The sequence below is a fragment of the Schistocerca cancellata genome, chromosome 3 (assembly GCF_023864275.1).
Source record: "Schistocerca cancellata isolate TAMUIC-IGC-003103 chromosome 3, iqSchCanc2.1, whole genome shotgun sequence".
NCBI classification, from domain to species: domain Eukaryota; kingdom Metazoa; phylum Arthropoda; class Insecta; order Orthoptera; family Acrididae; genus Schistocerca; species Schistocerca cancellata.
The window spans coordinates 182,925,919-182,932,539 of NC_064628.1; positions in this window are offsets into that span (position 1 = coordinate 182,925,919).

Sequence of the window (6,621 nt, forward strand, 5' to 3'; positions counted from 1 at the left end):
ATCCATACTCCGCAAGCCACCTGACGGTGTGTGGCGGAGGGTACCTTCAGTACCTCTATCGGTTCTCCCTTCTATTCCAGTCTCGTATTGTTCGTGGAAAGAAGGATTGTCTGTATGCCTCTGTGTGGGCTCTAATCTCTCTGATTTTATCCTCATGGTCTCTTCGCGAGATATACGTAGGAGGGAGCAATATACTGTTTGACTCTTCGGTGAAGGTACGTTCTCGAAACTTTGACAAAAGCCCGTACCGAGCTACTGAGCGTCTCTCCTGCAGAGTCTTCCACTGGAGTTTATCTATCATCTCCGTAACGCTTTCGCGATTACTAAATGATCCTGTAACGAAGCGCGCTGCTCTCCGTTGGATCTTCTCTATGTCTTGAATCAACCCTATCTGGTACGGATCCCACACTGCTGAGCAGTATTCAAGCAGTGGGCGAACAAGCGTACTGTAACCTACTTCTTTTGTTTTCGGATTGCATTTCCTTAGGATTCTTCCAATGAATCTCAGTCTGGCATCTGCTTTACCGACAATCAACATTATATGATCATTCCATTTTAAATCACTCCTAATGCGTACTCCCAGATAATTTATGGTATTAACTGCTTCCAGTTGCTGACCTGCTATTTTGTAGCTAAATGATAAAGGATCTATCTTTCTGTGTATTCGCAGCACATTACACTTGTCTACATTGAGATTCAGTTGCCATTCCCTGCACCATACGTCAATTCGCTGCAGATCCTCCTGCATTTCAATACAATTTTCCATTGTTACAACCTCTCGATACACCACAGCATCATCTGCAAAAAGCCTCAGTGAACTTCCGATGTCATCCACCAGGTCATTTATGTATATTGTGAATAGCAACGGTCCTATGACACTCCCCTGCGGCACACCTGAAATTACTCTTACTTCGGAAGACTTCTCTCCATTGAGAATAACATGCTGCGTCCTGTTATCTAGGAACTCCTCAATCCAATCACACAATTGGTCTGATAGTCCATATGCTCCTACTTTGTTCAATAAACGACTGTGGGGAACTGTATCGAACGCCTTGCGGAAGTCAAGAAACACGGCATCTACCTGTGAACCCGTGTCTATGGCCCTCTGAGTCTCGTGGACGAATAGCGCGAGCTGGGTTTCACATGACCGTCTTTTTCGAAACCCATGCTGATTCCTACAGAGTAGATTTCTAGTCTCCAGAAAAGTCATTATACTCGAACACAATACGTGTTCCAAAATTCTACAACTGATCGACGTTAGAGATATAGGTCTATAGTTCTGCACATCTGTTCGACGTCCCTTCTTGAAAACGGGGATGACCTGTGCCCTTTTCCAATCCTTTGGAACGCTACGCTCTTCTAGAGACCTACGGTACACCGCTGCAAGAAGGGGGGCAAGTTCTTTCGCGTACTCTGTGTAAAATTGAACTGGTATCCCATCAGGTCCAGAGGCCTTTCCTCCTTTGAGCGATTTTAATTGTTTCTCTATCCCTCTGTCGTCTATTTCGATATCTACCATTTTGTCATCTGTGCGACAATCTAGAGAAGGAACTACAGTGCAATCTTCCTCTGTGAAACAACTTTGGAAAAAGACATTTAGTATTTCGGCCTTTAGTCTGTCATCCTCTGTTTCAGTACCATTTTGGTCACAGAGTGTCTGGACATTTTGTTTTGCTCCACCTACCGCTTTGACATAAGACCAAAATTTCTTAGGATTTTCTGCCAAGTCAGTACATAGAACTTCACTTTCGAATTCATTGAACGCCTCTCGCATAGCTCTCGTCACACTACATTTCGCTTCGCGTAATTTTTGTTTGTCTGCAAGGCTTTGGCTATGTTTATATTTGCTGTGAAGTTCCCTTTGCTTCCGCAGCAGTTTTCTAACTCGGTTGTTGAACCACGGTGGCTCTTTTCCATCTCTTACGATCTTGCTTGGCACATACTCATCTAACGCATATTGTACGATGGTTTTGAACTTTGTCCACTGATACTCAACACTATCAGTACTTGAGACAAAACTTTTGTGTTGAGCCAACAGGTTCTCTGAAATCTGTTTTTTGTCACTTTTTCTAAACAGAAAAATCTTCCTACCCTTTTTAATATTCCTATTTACGGCTGAAATCATCGATGCCGTAACCGCTTTATGATCACTGATTCCCTGTTCTGCGTTAACTTTTTCAAATAGTTCGGGTCTGTTTGTCACCAGAAGGTCTAATATGTTATCGCCACGAGTCGGTTCTCTGTTTAACTGCTCAAGGTAGTTTTCAGATAAAGCAGTTAAAAAAATTTCACTGGATTCTTTGTCCCTGCCACCCGTTATGAACGTCTGAGTCTCCCAGTCTATATCCGGCAAATTAAAATCTCCACCCAGAACTATAACATGGTGGGGAAATCTACTCGAAATATTTTCGAAATTATCCTTCAGGTGCTCAGCTACAACAGCTGCTGAGCCAGGGGGCCTATAGAGACATCCAATTACCATGTCTGAGCCTGCTTTAACCGCGACCTTCACCCAAATCATTTCACATTTCGGATCTCCGTCAATTTCCTTCGATACTATTGCACTTCTTACCGCTATAAACACGCCTCCCCCTTCACTGTTCAGCCTGTCTCTGCGGTATACATTCCAATCTGAGTTTAGGATTTCGTTACTGTTTACGTCTGGTTTCAGCCAACTTTCTGTCCCTAGTACTATATGGGCGTTGTGATCGTTTATTAATGAGAGCAGTTCTGGGACCTTTCTATAGACGCTCCTGCAGTTTACTATTAGCACATTAATATTGTTATTCCCTGTTGCATTTTGCCTACTCCTATCTTGCCGCGTCTCAGGAGGCGTCTTATCGGGCCTAGGGAGGGGATTCTCTAACCTAAAAAACCCCCATGTGCACTCCACACGTACTCCGCTACCCTTGTAGCCGCTTCCGGCGTGTAGTGCACGCCTGACCTATTCAGGGGGACCCTACATTTCTCCACCCGATAGCGGAGGTCGAGAAATTTGCACCCCAGATCTCCGCAGAATCGTCTGAGCCTCTGGTTTAAGCCTTCCACTCGGCTCCAAACCAGAGGACCGCGATCGGTTCTGGGAACGATACTACAAATAGTTAGCTCTGATTCCACCCCGCGAGCGAGGCTTTCCGCCTTCACCAATTCCGCCAACCGCCTGTACGAACTGAGGATGACCTCTGAACCCAGACGGCAGGAGTCATTGGTGCCGACATGAGCAACAATTTGCAGTCGGGTGCACCCAGTGCTCTCTATCGCCGCCGGTAGGGCCTCCTCCACATCTCGGATGAGACCCCCCGGCAAGCAGACAGAGTGAACACTGGCCTTCTTCCCCGACCTTCTCGCTATTTCCCTAAGGGGCTCCATCACCCGCCTAACGTTGGAGCTCCCAATAACTAATAAACCCCTCCCCCCTTGTGCCTGCTCGGACCTTGCTGAAGGAGCAGCCACATGTCCCCTCACAGGCAGAGCGGGCGATGCCACACGACCAGCCTCCACATTGACCTTCCGCCTCGTGCGCCGCGAACGCCGCTGAACCCGCCACTCCCCTTGGGGAGAGGGTGGCCCAACCGCGCCCGGTACCCGCGAAGATGTCTCGACAGCAGGGACAGTGGGTGAAGCATGTAACACCTGGGGTGTACCTTGCGACGCACCAGACTCCCCCCTGCCGCTACACTCCGAGGCAGCAGCCTGAAGACGGCTGACCGCGGCCATCAACACGCTCAGCTGTTCGCGAACAGTGGCCAGCTCCTCCTGCGTCCGTACACAGCAGTCACACATCCTATCCATCCTAAGGAAACAATTTACTGAAGAGAGTTAATCAACCTTTAACTAGACTGCTAATTCACTAAAGGCGGCTGCTTATTCACTAAACTGTGGTTGCTAGCCACTTCTTGTAGAAAACAATGAAAATAGCACTACCTGTCTCTGGACTGTATTGAAAACAAACTCTAGCACTACTGGCACTATGGTTGACTACAGGGACTCTCTCTGACTGTATTCAAAACAAACACGAAATCTATGGAACACTATTAAGAGCACTCGAAAAATAAAGCTTCCTAAAAGCAAATACACACGGAAGAAGAAGTGACAAGTAAGAAAAATACAGTTAATACTTAAATTAAGGTAGCTCGCTGCACAGCAGACGTGAAGCAGGCGGCAGTTATGACGACGACACCGAAGCATAAATCTATAAAGGTCTAGGGTAATACATGTTAACGTACCGGTACCTGAGACTGTGAAGTACATTTAGTTATTTACGATTTAATGTAAAATACCAATCATAGTTGTTATTACTTCGGATGATGTTCAACTCCAGACGATAAATATTAATATGCGTTCACTGTATAGTTCCCCACCACTTGGACATAATATAGTTCGCTGCTGCACAACTTTGGTTTCCATTAATGTGCTTTAAATTGGCTAAATGTTTATGAAAATCGAAGTCACCTGAAAACCAAAGGTCGCACAATGTCGTGCAACTGCTGCGTTGATCCCGTGTCGTCGAGGCTTACAGTTTGGTATCCTCACTTTCTACATCATTGCTCCACTGGGCTCATATCGTTTTTTTTCAGTGTTAACCTGGCGAATAATTTTCTATACTGCATAGCTAGCTCAAGCACCAAAACTTTTTTGTTTTTTTTATATTTATAACTTTTGATCAATGATTAAACTTCAAGCATGGACGATAAAGTGCTTGCTAGCGACTGTTTCAAAAAGTTAACGGGGTTCACTAGATTATCTCACTAAATACTGACATGAGCGCACAAAACGAAACAGGAAGTAGCATTCTAAAAATAATGAATAACTATACTACCTGCCCTGCCAATGGAGCCTCACTAGCTCTTACCCTTCGACGACCTACCAGGGATAAACGGTCGCAGCTATGGTTAAATACCGTCTACTCCTTAATGACATATGTCATAGGTTTTGCACTCAGTTATTGTTTTGATTGCCAGTGGGTTGATTTTTGTTTGCTTGTTTTCTACTTTTGGAAATGGACACGCAGTTGACTAGTTATTGGTCAGAAGAACAGTGATTTAGCTGTTTACAGACTCACGAATCAATCAATTTCGCAGTGTTTTTTCTGCAATACTTCACAGCGAGTGGAGCTTGAGTTCTAGGAGAGAGTGTTGTAACTTAGTACAGTTTTCAGATATTCGTCTCTCTCCGCCCCTGTTTAGAAGTTTAATATACCTTCATGTCCCTATTGTAAATGATGACACTAACTTTTTAAGTATTGCAGTCTTTTTTCTGAAATTACAAAAGTTGCTCTTGAAAAATTAAATTATTTCCAAATGTTAAACCTTGTCCAAGGTACAACATAGTCAAGTGTATAGTAACAAATACTCGGATGAAATTTAAAGGCGTTGCAGTCGAGAAAATATTTTCACTATTGTATTTAATAATATATGTGCTAGGGTGTTCACACTATACACATAAATATGAAGTAAGGAAAATCATATGAAGTAGAAGTATCATCAAAAACAAGTTAAACAGATTTTTAAATACGAAATACTGGAAACTAACACAAATTTCGGTTTTCTAGATAGTAAAAATCGTTAAGACATTAAAGAAGCTTAATACAAGTGCACTTATCACACGTTCGATGGTAGAGTTCGTTCTTGTATTTCAAGATAAAGATGGTGCACGACCGACGAAGTATGGCCTAATAGTCATCTTAAATGAAGAGTTCTAAAAACATGTACATTTACTCAGCCTAAAACTCTGTACCTGAAGAATTAACAGAAATGACTAATTAGCTTTAATACATTATACAGGATTTGTATGTGTAGAAAACAAAATATTTGTATTCCGTGATATGCAATGTGGCTATAAAACTGTCTCTCTTTTAACGCCTGCAAGAAGTCAGTGTCATTCATTGAACTGTGATACAGTGAACGAAATTATTTTAAATACGTACGGGCAGATCAGTTTCAATTTACTTACATACATGTGTTCCTTATTATGCCAGACCACGATTAGAACACAGACTTTTTGCACTTTAATTATCGAGAGAGCTACCCAAGCGTGGCTCACGACCCGCCTTCAAAACTTCAATTCCCACCGCACCTCGCTCCTACCTTGAAAGCTGCACAGAAGTTTTCCTACGCATGTTACGGAACTAGCACTTCTGTAGGAAAGGAAACTGTGATTAAATGGTTTAGCTATGTCGTAGAGGAATGCTAAGTGTTCCAACAGAAGTTTTCTATGTAGAGCACTCCCTGCCGCAGAATGAGTTTCCTTCTGGGACGCCTACTGTGCTGCGAAACCTCTCAGAGGGTGAGAGAATGACTATTTATGAGGACTCAACAGTTAACCCTTAAAAGAGCATAGTATTAGTAATTAAAAATTGCTCCACGCTATATAAAAATTTAGTATGACCGAGAAACAAATGATCGCCAGTGGTATTACCGTGCACGTCTTTATAGGAACGACATTTTGACTTTTGCAAAGGTAATCATTTAGAACCAACAACTCAGGTCACCAATTGACCGGGTGTTCATGCTAACTCTTTCAGTAGGCCAAGGTCAGTGAAGAAATTTTTTAACAGAAATTCCTCTAGCCTCATGTGTTAAGCTGTAAATTTATGTCCATAGCGTTGATAATTTCAAGATA